We start from the raw sequence: 13,995 nt of genomic DNA on the forward strand, positions 1-13,995 counted from the left end.
ATACAGAAGCAGAGGAGAGATCTCACTTCTTTAGCTTGCTTTAGTTAAATGCACTACTGTATCCAGAACCATGTCATATTTCAAAAAGACATTAAAGTATTAGAAATAGAAAAGATGTAATAAAAAGTGACTAAGGCTCTAGAAAGCAAGTTTACAATATGAAGTTTATGAAGTTCAACCTAGGGAGATGATGAAGAAAATGGAGAAAGGACCTGAACAATCTGTCTAGCATTTCAACGCTTTGAATGACTTGTCAGATACGGAAGATGTGAAAGATCCTTCCTACTAAGCGACTCGTGTATTGGGGAGCCTAAAACTGGACGCAGTACTACAGGTGTGGCACCATCGGTGCTGAACAGAGGGGAAGGATCACATCCCTTGACTTGCTGGCAACACTCCCTCCTAATGCAGCCTAGAATACCATTCACCTTCTTTGCCACAAGCACATGTTGTTGGCTCATGTTGAGCTTGGTGTCCACCAGGACCCCCAGGTCTTTTTCTGCAAAGCTGATTTCCAGCTTGTCTGGTTCTGGCATATGCCGCTGCATGGAAAGGAAGCAAAGAAGTTGAGTTAAAAGAGGAAGAATAAGCAGGTTTCTGGGATGTATCTGAAAGAGCCAGCATACAATAAAGGTTTGTACTGTGGAATAGAAAGGGACTGATTTAAAAAAAAAAAAGAGCAAGGAAAATTATTACACTTAGCAAGAGACTCCAAGTGGGAAGAAGAAAAGCCAAGACAAACCCAAGAAAAGGAAAGAAGATGCTCCACAGCATATTCTCTCATCACTAAATAGCTTCTTGAGAGAATTATCAGTGGTCACAGCTTCCACTATGCAAGTTGCCTATGGCAACAGAACATGTTGTAAATGAAGTAGAAATCAAGCTTTTCCTATCAGATCAGACATCCAGCAGAGGAGGACTCAAAAACTCTGAGATCTTTCTTCAGAGATTTTATTTCTGGGTCTGGGATATTGTACAAGATCCACTCTCCAACTACAGTTTAGAGAGTGTATCAAGGTTTGGTCAGATCAGATTGGCTGAAACTGGCAGAATTATGTTGATGCATAACAACATATCATATGGGCAGTCATCTTTGTCCAGAAGTATTGGAAAACATAATTTAAAATAATTAATCTCTCAATAACAACTAATTCCTTCTTCTGCTCTAGTTCAGCTACAGGTAGAGCTGATCATTATACTTAAAAGGAAAAAGTATTGCTTAACATCTTTGAAATCACGGGGAAGCAGGACAGAAGTGATCAGGAATGAAAACTGGATTGCAGACCTAAGCCTTTAGAGAAATTCAATTAGACTATAAGCACTAGGAAGGGGTTTTTTTGACTGGGTCAGTGATTAAGTCCTTCGATATTATGTATGCATCCAGGGCAGAAAATGTATAAAAACAACTGCAGTACAGGAACAGAGTAGGTTTTATCAAGTAAAACCTACAAAAATGCTCTATCAGCATAAAACACCAATATATTAAAACCCAGTTTCCCCTAAAGTAACACAAAGCAGCTGCGTGATTCCAGAAACCAGAGTTTGGAACCACAGCACATAATCTTCTCGTGTAAGTTTTTACTACTTCTTAGCTTTCTCCCACTGGCAAAAAGTGACCAAACTGAATTCAAGGCTACTGCATCCTAGACATTCATCTGCAGGGGAATTTTGGGAGGCTGACTGTAACTGGCCTCTCTAAAACCCAACACGAACACGTGCAGTGACAGTACACCACTGAGGGAAAATAGTCCTCAATAAGAGTCCTCAGTCAGGACACTTGGCTTGGCTCTTTGTTCTCTCTTCCTTCTCCTTTGCTTTCCTGGAACACTTGACCAGTAGCATCAACAGGCTCCCAAGCACACCCAGTGGTCTCCTCCTGCCTGACAAGCCTCTCTGAGGCAGGGAGCACCTCCAGAGGCAGCCCGAGCCACGACCTTTGCTCAGGGGAAGGCCACCAGTGCTCCTCGGTTGTGCTGACACCCTGGTACCCTCTTGATTCCACATCCATTTTTTTCCTTAAAAAAAAAAAGTGGGAGGCAGCCCTCACCATGCCCTCCCAGGGCAGAGCTCCAGCGGCCCCAACAGACTTGTCTGGAGATGCTGGTGTCAGAGGGTGCTTGTGGGGAGGTGGGGGTGTCACAGGGTCGCAGGCTGGGAGTGACATCAGGAGGTCTCTAATGCCACCCCGAAAACTGCAAACAGCTCTGGTCGGCTCTGAGGTCAGACTGAGCTGCTCAGGGCTTTGCCCAGGCAGGTATTGAAAACCACCAAGTATTGAAACTGCGCGACCTCACAGCGGGGACTTGGCCTGCTGCTTCACTGTCCTCACAGAGTAGAAGCTTTTCTGTACACCCAATCTGAACCACTCTTCTTTCAGCTTCTGGTTGTCATCTCTCATCCTCCCACCATGCACCACTGTGACCAGCCTGGCTCCATCTTTTTAATAGCTTCCTTGTAGGTTCCGGAAAGGTGCAATGTGGTACCTCTTCTGCAAGCCAAACAAAGCGAGCCCCTCCAGCCTCTCCTCACAGTGCAAGTACTCCAGAACCATCGTTACCCAGGCCATCTCCCACCAAACTTGCTGCAATTTATCCACGTCTTTCTTGTACTGGGGAGCCCAGAGCTGGACATGCTATTATAGATATTTTTTCTAGAAGTGCTGAGTAAAAAGGGGTATTGTTACTCCCCTCATTCGATCCACTGGCAATACTGCTGTCAGTACAGCCCTGGATACCATTTGCCTTGTTTGCTGCCAACATACTCTTCTATTGTGAGTTACATGGATAAAAATCATCTCACCAACACCTTCTTCCATATTGATGGGATTCTTTTCATCTTTTCTCCAGTGGCAGCTAACAACTTTGGAGATGAGGTGTTGAGAATCTATGCATTCACTCAACCAGTCTTTAACGTTGTGTTGTAGTCTTCTTGCCATTTCTCCTCTTCTCTGGTCTGGCTCATGACCAGCTCCACAAATCTAGCCCACTTTCAATAAATTCTTTGCAATTTGTTCTACTGACATCTTGCAACTTTTTCATGTGAAACTACAAGGTACTCAGAAGATACAGAGAAAAGGAGATTTTTTTCATGTGAACAGCCAGTCCGGAAAAAAAAAAAAAAAAAAAAGAAGCAACGGGACAACAAGACTGAGGTCTAGAAAAGAGGAGAAATTATTTATAAGGTGTGTTTGAAAGTGAAAAGAGATTCAGACAACTGAATGCAACAGGGAGAAAGGAACTCATACTGACAGTTGAGAATCTGCATGATAACACATGAGAGAGAGGGACAGAGACTCTCTTCCTTTTTCATGAAACTTATAAACCCTTGCAGGTGAAAATTTCAGTTGATAGAAAGCAGTTTTCCTCTCAGGGAAAATATTTATAATTTTGAGTATATGCTTACTCTTAAAGGGGAAATTATGAAAAGAGGTATTTGTAAAAGTTGTAAAAAAGCCTAGTCTAGGCATTTAAATTCAACCATGTCAGTACTGTACAATCCAAACAAAATAAAGATCAGAACGAGAACATATAAAGTATCAAAGTAATCCTTTTTTGAGTTTGAATATTCCCCCCTCAACTTCTAGACAATTTTTGCAATTTTTTTTTTTTTAATATTTTCAAGAGGAATTAAAAAATCTGTTAAAATTTTCTTTTTAATACCTAAAGTTTTCTCTGCACTGAATTTTATTTATGGGCTGATTTCAGCTGTCCTAAAGAGAAACACTAAGAGACTGATCTACAAGTGAATAAAGATGCTTGATAGTTTTGGTTAAATAGATCCCACTATCTAACATGTGTCATTAGACATGTATCAATGTAAGTACAGTGTTTTTTAAGCTACATAGTACAGAACAACTCCATGATGTATACTCTTCTCCGTCAGCTGTATTTCCTGTATCTTTTATTGGTGTGCATAAATACAATTTCAAAAATAAGTAACAACACGAAGATAATGGAATTAATACTGCTGAGAGTGAGAAGGTCAGACAAGAAAAGGCCCTCTGAAGACTCTTCATGTGACAGAACTGTGAAAAAACAAGAAGTGTAGCATGAAATCCTTTCAGTTTGCACTAGCACTCTATACAATAGAACGTCAGCCATCTGAGACATGAAAATCCGTTCTCTTACATACTCCTGTGAAAATTTCCAAGCATTTAGGTATGTTGAGTAGGCAACCATAGGGGAAGGCTCCAGCGTTACTTTTAACTACACACGCATGATGACTCCCATTGGGCAATGAAGCATCGTACTGACAAAAGTGTGAAGCTGGGTAGGGGTGTCACAGTGACATTTTGTGAAAGAACTCTTTCGCAGCATTCCCATGTGACCTCAACATCTTAAGGAAAAATGGTGTTATTATGTCCTTATGGCATTACCTAGGGCAGCAAGCAAAGGAGATGTAAGGCTCTGTCAGAATAAGACAAGTATTCCTACAATTGTGAATTTTCAGCAGACAATTTCTGCTTTCCCTGGGCATTTTAGGAGGTAAACTGAGGAGCACATGGGACTTAAAGTCTTAGAGATGTTACCATAATTATTTATTGGCCTTATATAAAAATGTTACTTAATACTGATCTTCTCTGAGATACTTTTTACGTTCTTACTCTGGCTATACAAGCAATATTAACTGAAATTTTTGCCTTAGCAATGCCTGAAAAGTACTTTACACCCCACTCTTTTTTCTTCCCTTTCTGCCTTTCGCATGTACAGGAAAAAAAAAAAGAAAAAGAAAAAAAGAATAGGGAATGCCCCACCCTTCATGTCCTGGCAGCAGCTCTGCATGTTCCAATAACACAAAATATTCTGAAAGAAAGCAACCAGTATCTCTTGAGCTCTTGTAGTTGATACCTTGATCGTAGGACGACCATCTTTTTTCTACCTATCTGAGCAATTTGAAGTAAAATCGCAGTTTCTGTGTGATCTCACAAGCCCTTGTCATTGGACCCTACATAGACTTAGCCCTGCTAATATGAGAAAAAAAAAAAAAAAAAAGTTACCCGAAAGGCAAATTGCATAAGAAACATCCAGAGAAATAAATTTCTTGATTCAAGTGCACTTCTTGAATAACCTCTAAAAAGTATGTCACCAAATGCAGTATATTTGATGGCAGGCAACTGCAATGGGTCTTTGCCTTCCTAGCAAAATAGGACCGAAATGCTGTTTATGTGGAAAGATGAAGAAAACAGCAGATCACCACAGGCTTAAGTGATTTCTCCAAAAAGATTTGAAGAGAAAATAATTGATATCCTCTGTAGGTCCTGATGAAAAGTTTCTGAGCATTAGCTAGGTAAATCTGAATCTTGGTGCATCAGGACCTTCACAGTTGGTCCATGAGAGAAAATCAGGAAAAAAGAACACATCCCTCAGTATATTATGGCAATGCTGCTACTGGGTGCATACTCAGCATTCAGTAGGAAAATCCACTGCTTTTAAGCAAGTAGTCCAACATAGCTGTCAGAAATGCAGTGTCAAGAAAAAGTTAGTTAGATTTTACAGGTGGTAGCAAATGCATATTGTTCTAACGTGTTTGTCTGGTGGTCTTCTCCCACTGTTTAAAAAAAATGTCTATTGTTGAAGAGGAACAAGTTCACTCTGTTCCTCCTTCTGACAACTGGAAGCAGCTAATGTGATTAAGCAGCTGAGCCACTCTTAACTGATCTGAAGGAGGTCAATAAGAAGAGGCAAAATTCAGAAACTTGGTACCAGAAAATATAACAGGCCCTGGAATCAATCCTGCATGAGCCATGCTGGGAACTAGTATAAACATCACAGCCTCATCCCTTATCTTTTTGATAAGTACACATAGAGCAGCAACAGGAGAACTTACCCATGTGAGTTTGCATATTTGGAGACGTGGGTGTTTCCTGCTACTTTACATGGGAAAGAATAAAGATGTTTGCCTGAAGCTCCATTGTGTTCAGAAACTTCTGCAACAGAGTGCTAAGTAGAATTTATTTTCAGTGAAATTTATTTTCAGAGAAATGTGGTTGCCCTGTTAGTCCTCTAGCTCAATGCCTAATTAAACAATTTGTGAGATGTCTCATAAGGTAGAAAATACGAAGATGCATCTTGTTTGGGACTTTTTTTTTAACTAAGTAAAATTCTTGATTCACAAAACAAAGGAGGAACCTGCCACCTCTAAGTCATAGCACAAAAATAATTACAGGATCCTCTACAATGTCTGAAGTGAGAATAAAACCCAAGTCACTGGTTTCTTGGAGCTTTTCACTTCACAACTTTTCTCCTGCAGCCAGACCCCCACAAGAAAACAGAAAACTGAGATCTGGCCCAGGGTTGTCTCCTACTGATTTTCCAGGAGACTCTGCTATGGAAACAGAACCCGAAAATTACCCTGCAATGGAGTCTCAGCCACAAGGAAATGTGTTTGAGAGATTAAGTTACCTTCAGTGAGGTGGGCACGTGAAGGCCTAATTCTCTATGTGTTGTATTCATTCTATGTTGGAACAGCTCACTACTGAAATATCTGAGATGGACCACAGCAATTGTTTAACATTGCCTACAGACAAATGGTTCAAAGGAAGTTAGAAGGATGACTGACTAGCTGAAAATTCCAAAGACCGTTTTCCTGCATTTGAAAGTAGATAGGAAAAAATTAAAATGGCTGTTATGATTAGCTGCAATCTGATTTATAATCTGTCATAAATGAAACCTTTCAGCAATAGGGAAAGTCTGGAATTGAAACAATGGAGCTAAACAGCTCCAAAAAAGAGCTGAGGAAACACTTAGGAAATTAATTTTAACAGAAGGCATCTGTGAGGGTTCTGGTGTCTGTAGAACTGAGATATACGTCAGGGCAGATACAGAAGCTGGCATTGGAGCTGTCTAGTAATTTAGGTGCTCAATTTGTCAGCATCACCATAATATGCAAGGAATTCCCAATGGAAGTAATCAAGTACTGCCACACTGTGCCATGGGAGAACTAAAACACAGAGTTAAGCCATTTGACTGAACCCATACAGGAAGGCTCTGAAAGACCAAGGTAGAGAATCTGATCTCCTGAGAATCACTCCACTGTCTGATCCACAAGGCCATTCTTCCATGTTGAACCAACTGCTCAACAACTGATCTCAGCCACCGCAGACCACTTTTCCAACAGGAAATCCACATTCTGGGCTTTGCTTGAACCAGGATAAAAAAAGGATGTAGATGTTTCTGAATGACAAATGGATAAAAGCAGTTTTAGAATCTGAGCAGATTGATCTGCAAGGGAAAAAGAGCACAGTGGAGGAAACAAGTCAGAGGCTTGAAAGTAGCATTTCAGCAAATGTGGATTAAATAAAGTATTGATTTATTGGTTTGAGTATCCTATATTCTTGTCAGAATATGCCTTTGTACTATCTAGAGCAAATAACCCTGCTTATCATCCACCCAAATGAGTATACTTAATCTTTTATTAATAACTGCACCTCTTAAGCCAGCCACTGGCATTTCCATGGCTCCTGGATCCTAGACCATCATACATGTGCAGTCAGTACACAACAGAATTAATAGATTTTCCATACTAATCCTTCTGTAGTTGCTCATTTCCCAGACACCTAAGGAAATGCATCACATCAGCAGTACAGTGCAGATATAGCTCGCGGGAAGTACCAGGAAGCTGTCAATAGGCATTAGGGACCAGGTTACTAACCCGATCAGGAACCTTTGAACTTTATCATGCTGAGGACAACACAGAAATAGATAGATCACCCTGAAAATAATTTCTTGTCTCGTTTGCAGCCACAGAGAACACACTTCCCTGTATGCACATCCACGTGACTAATTGATGCCCCCAAGTAATTCTAGCCCCTGTGAAAAAGCACTTCATGTTATCATCTCAACTTACGTGGTCAGGCCTCCTACCCAGGATGCTGCACCAGCACCATTTTTCTGTGCTGGTCTTGCTGACCTGTACCTTTTGACAGCTGTTGATAAAAGGCTAGCTACCACCAGGTGATGATATGCTTGTTACTGACAAGCAGCATGTGCTCCCCAGCCCCCATGTGAGGAGTTTTGCATTGCTTTTAAACACAGTCCTTCTTAAAACTGGATAAGATTTTCTGAAGTAACAGTGTTCATTAGGAAAAGCTAATTCTTTGAAACCAGCCCTGCCAGTGAGAGGAGCAGTTTTTCATAAACCAACCCGGTAAAATCTGGGGAAATTATGTGGTTATGATATCTGAATTTAATGTTTTGAAAATGAAGCCTTTTTTTAAATCTGGAAAATCTTTTTGTTTCCAATATTTATGTTTTAAAATGTTTTAACTATTCAGAAGCTCAAAAGGAAAAATTAGGTTTCAAAATCAGCGTAACAGTATTTCAAAACCCCACAATCTTTTTTTCTTCACAGATTGTTTCCCACAGAATTTTCATTCTCTGTGTTTTATAAGCTTATGGTCTTTCTGCCACTTCAGGAAGAAAAGATACTTCAAAATCAGACCTTCATAGAAACACAAATCTGCTTGAGACTCCTCTGTAAACTTTCTCTATTTTTTTTCACATCACTGATGCCTATCCAGATATTCCAAATCAGGCACTCTTCTAAAGCAGTTCTTGTTAGGGCCTTTGCCAATAACTTTGCCTATTTTCCAAACATCTGCTTGTGTTTAGTGTGGTTCATTCAAAATCAGAGACGTTGGCAAAATGAATACATTCCATCATGCCCCTTCCTGTAGATCACTTTGGTACTTTAGGTGTTATTCAGACTTTCTAGATCAAAGAAACAACCACTTCATATTTCTGTTCCAAGGTCTGAACTACTGCAAGAACAATCTGATCTATCTGTATAGTACTGTGCTATTTCTAGTTTCATTCCTGGCTGATGAGGGCAAGTGAAGAGATATGTAAGCACTTAAAAGCATAAATTGTATTTGAACTTCGAGCACTGATGTCTACTACATTGGACAAAACATGCCTGGCATTGCTATTGTCAGGCTATGTATCCAGTAAATAACTAATTTCATACTGATTGCATCAGTGCTGCAATGTACAGGTTCCAGGTGGAGACTTGAGACTTTGGGCTCGAGGAGTCAATCAGAGCCTGCAGTAAGGCTAAGATTTAAACAAAATTATTGCTGCCCTGTCTAACTGCTTATAAAGGTGGACAGAATAGAGGTATATAGACATAAAAATTGTTGCAAACATGGTTCATTCATTAGAACACAGGACTGAGGGTTGAGTATCTCTAAAATGGGAAGAATAATACTACTTCCTTTTCTGGACAGCCATCAGTCTTTCTCTTGGTAATTCACAGGTATTTTGCTACAAAGTCACATTTTGGTGGTCTTTTTGCTATAGGAAGGGTTAATCAGTTGATAATTACACTGCTAACAAAGTATTTTTAAAATTACATCCTTGATGTTGAAAAAAAATGCCCACAGAGAAAGGTATAGTTTCCAGCATTGCCGGCCTTTACTTTCTGATTGTGTGACTTGACTTTGCACCTCAACTCTCTGCACATTATTGTCCCTGATTATTAGATAAGGTAATGGTCCCCCATGCTACAAAAATGCTTTGGGATCCCTAGACAAAAGACACTGTGGAAGCACAAAAGGACTGTTTACATAAGTTAAAAAATAACTTTTAACCTTTGATCTTGAAGATCTATTTCAGGTGTGCACCATATGCTCAAAGGCCTGACAGCTTGAGCTTCACCTTTTTCCTGTGGATGCACTCTTTGACTTCACAGACCTTATGCTTTTAGCTTGATGGTATCCAAGATGTTTCTTAGCAATTGTATTCTGCCAGCAGCACACATTCTTTGCTTCTCAGTATCTGGGAAATTTGCTGCTTTCCTCTCTTTTCCACAGTGCTCTTTGGAGAAGTTAACCTCTGAAAAAACCCAAGCAAACAAACAAGAAATCCCACAAGCATAAGGGATTTGCAGCATGTTGAAAACGCATAGGGGTGGAAAAACAACTCTGTAGTTGTCAGCTGAACCTGATCCAAACAATCTGATCAAAGATGATAACTCGGCTTCATTTTGTGCAAAAAGATCTTTGTTTTTACATCGAGTGCACAACAAGGGGAAACCACTAGCAACATTAAAGCAGCTGGTCTGCAATAAGACATATGATGGCTGGAAGAGAGGAACAGCAGCCTGCAGAAGAAATTCAGTTTGTATAGGCCTTCTGGTGCCAAAGGAGATGGTATGGAATGTGGAAGGTTTACTTCAGGGCATATATTTTTGAACTGATATCTTGCTTCTAATATTTGATTTAGGGAATGTTGTGGGGCTATTGAAGGGGCAGGAGTATGAACAGAGATGACAGAGACAGGAGACAAACAACAGTCTCACACTGAAAACTGCAAATTGAGTCATTTGAAAGTATAGGACAAGGAGATGAAAAGGCAGATTCTTTCCCTGCTCTCCTCTCCTCCTGTCTAGCAGTCAACAATCACATCACTTTCTCACAGATTACTCGATCTCATATCCCAATGCATTCAATGCTCCTCTCCATCTCTCTCTCCCTCCCTGTTCCCAGCCTTCCTAAGCCCATGAGAACAACCATCCTCAGTTTTACTAATGCTCCACTTAAGAAGGTATCATGCTGCCTCTGTGGGCCATTGAGAAATGCTGAGGGAAGGAGTACAAGAACAATCAAAATCTGGTTCAATTCTCTCCCATGTTCTAGAAATCCACCAGTTCAAATACTCCCAACAAGCCAGAACAGTCCTGGGTGGAGGCTTCTTTCATGAGATTGTCAAATTCAATTTTGAACCCATTCATCCTTTTGGTGTCAATGACATCCCTTGTCACTGAACTCCACAATCTGTGTGGAAAAGACATTCTGTCCTTTTGTTTGTTCAACCCTTTTCCATATTGTTTCACTAGGCTTCCAATGCACTTCTTGTATTATGAGAAATGGAAAATTCCTTTTTTGCTTTTTCCAGACCATTCATGATTTTGCAGACCTCTATTGTAACATATCTCATCTGCCTCATCTCCAAACTGAAGAGCCTATGCAGTCTCTCCCTGAACATAAGACATTCCTGTTCACTGATTATTCTTACTCCTTTACTTCGTGACTCTTGTAGTTCCAATATACCTGTTTACAGTGAGAAAGACCAGAGCTGAGGACAGCATTCCAGATGTGGACATGCCAGAGTTTTAGTCTTCCCATGACATCTTTAAGTCCACTGAATTCAACAAGAAGCTGAAAGGCAAGGAGCTGGTAGCTGAGTTGCAACCAGCTGTAAACAGTGTAAATCCTCTTGTACTATACAAGTATTCCCCAAAAAACAAAGAATGAAATAAACAAAATTAGCCACCACCAAAATAAAAAAAAAAGGGGGGGAGATACAGAAAAAAGGAAAAGGAAAAGGGAAAGAGAAAGAAAAAGGGAAAAGGAAAGTGAAAGGGAAAGGGAAAGAAGAAAAAGAAAGAAAAAGAAAAAGAGAATTTAAAAAAAAAAAAAAGAAAATAAGGAAAAAAAAAAAACACCCCAACTAATCTGGTCACTGCAAAATAACAAAAGTTTTGCCATCATCCAAAACAAACCAGCAGCAGAAAAATAAATTTGAAAAATGTTACACCAAGGTACAGTGCCAAATGTCACCTTCTGCCTTGTAAAATGATAGATGATTATTTTATTTCAAACTCCAAGCAAAATAAGTTGGATTCTGAGGAAGTTAAAAATTACTACAATACTTTCTGAGGGTGGTAAGTGCTACTTAGAAAAGCCAACAATGCAAAGCAAGTGTAATAACTTGAAGAGAAGGGAAATGGTGAAAACAGTAAGTATGACTACTGCTGATGGAGGACTATGGAATGATCAGCATAAAGTAAAAGGTAGAACTAATACTAAGACTCCAGAATATTATGTAAGATATCTTCTCTGAGTACTGTCATTTGGTCATCCTAGACTGGAAAACTGTGAAGTGATGATACTGATTGTTGAGCCTTTGTTATAACGAATAAGCTGCGTTTGTGTCGAGTTACTATATTCTAATTGTACTTATATCAACCTTTTCTCAAATTGAAGAAATCTGAGGTGAGTATTGAGAGGCAAAAATTTCAATTAATGTCTAATTGAAGCTTGATTATACAAAGAGGAGGGGCCTTTCAACCTGAGGAGTGATTTTAGCTTACGAAAGCATTTTGAGAACTCCTAAGCAAGGGCTAGCTTTTTGGAAGAATTATCCTCAGACTGATTAACGGTTTCTGGGTTATTTCTCAGAATAGCTTCAGGAACCATCAAGGAATACAGGCATTATTCTGGGCCACTTTTTATAGCTGTTTCTCCTGATTCAGGCAGCTGCCCTTTTTGTTCCCATCTGGCGTCTCCTTAGTTGTGACACTATCAATGATTCTGGGGCTGTCCAGTAAAAACGACCAAGTAAAAACATGTGTTTTTAATTTTAATTCTTTAATCAGATCAATTATCAAATTTCCTGTCCATCTCCACAGTCAAACACATACAACAAAGAGGTGACCATTCAGGGCCAAGGGAGCCAAGTAGCAATTTCTTAACCCTGTGGCTCCTTCTAGGAGGATTTTCTTGGAGCCATAGCCTCAAACACAGACAGGTGATATAAGATATTCAGCTGTGCATCTTGTTAGGCCCTTCCTTCTAAAAATGTAGAACTATTTGTGTTGTGATAATAGGTCCATTTATTTTATTTCAATAGTGACCTAGTTGTTGAATCAGCAAAGGAACAGATGTGGCCATGGAACCAATAGTTAAACTGGTCAGTCACTGACAAATAATGAGGTAAACAAGATCATACCAAAATTTTTTGGAGACAATTAGACCAAGTCACAGCTGGTAAGGTGAAGAAATTATTTTCAAATACCCAGCACTAAAGACCTATGTAATTAATCACTGCCTGTTTGTTTGTGGAGTTGCTCATTCTTGTAACTATCTGAAACTAATCTCTGTAATACTGAATATGGACTCAAGTGAGTTGATTCCTATTTGCAAAGGAGAGGCAATACTTAACCAAGTGTGTCTTTGCAGCAAAAAATTTTCCCAGAAGGAAAATAATTCCTTAATACATTAAAACATTAAAACATTTTGTCATAGAAACTAGTAAGACTGATGTAGCAAAAGAATGTAGTAGGATATAGAGCTAAACACGATCATATCTCTTCTCTTGCCCTTCAAACATGATGTCAATATTAACCAATAACTAAGTATTTAAAAACCACTCAGAAAATTCTCATTAGGTATAGAAGACTAAAGATTTACTCTGCCCAAGGAGTATGTTCTAAGGCATGATAAGTGTGGAAAAGTACATGTGAAAAGGTGCAACACGATAGCAACATTTTAAATTATTTTCTTTGTTTTTAAAAGGAAACAGAATGTACTTTATGATGTACATTACAGATATCATATCATCCCATTAGCAGCTGTGACATGGAAACCAAGAAGAGATCAATTATTTTCTTTCTTTAATGACTAGATTTATTCAGTAATGGCTGAATAGTATGTGTGACCATTTCACAGAGGTGGTTAATGAGAACTTCATTAAGACTGATGACCAAACAATATTGTAATAAAGGCATACATTCAGAGACTGGATGTTATAAAGACAGGAGAAAGCATTGTGTACATGTAATCCAGCCTTTCCTGTGACAGGGACTGTTGGATTTGGAATTCATGTCCTGACTATTAAAACAACCCAGTTTTGAATTGCAAGGATTTCCATTGCAGGAGATCATACCAGAAATCGTTGGTAATTATTCTGAAAGCTATTTTTCAGCCATGTTGCAAAACTTACTTGATTTCAAGTCTAAATTTGCTTAAATTCAAATTCCAATAAATGTCTCTTGCCCTGCTAGGTTTCTGGGTGTAAATGCAGGCATGTGGATGTCTGTCCATTTCTGAGGAACTAAGGGCTTACCCATCTGTTTTTGCCTAGCTTGGAACACCAAACAGATAAGGTTATCTACTTTTTACTTTACTACCATAAAACTGTCTCTGGCTTTCAAACTGAAAAGCTCTCTATTATGACTTTCCCACCCACTGTGAGTGCTTGATGGCTTCGTTTTCAT

Source organism: Patagioenas fasciata, chromosome 1, assembly GCF_037038585.1.
Source record: "Patagioenas fasciata isolate bPatFas1 chromosome 1, bPatFas1.hap1, whole genome shotgun sequence".
Taxonomy (NCBI): domain Eukaryota; kingdom Metazoa; phylum Chordata; class Aves; order Columbiformes; family Columbidae; genus Patagioenas; species Patagioenas fasciata.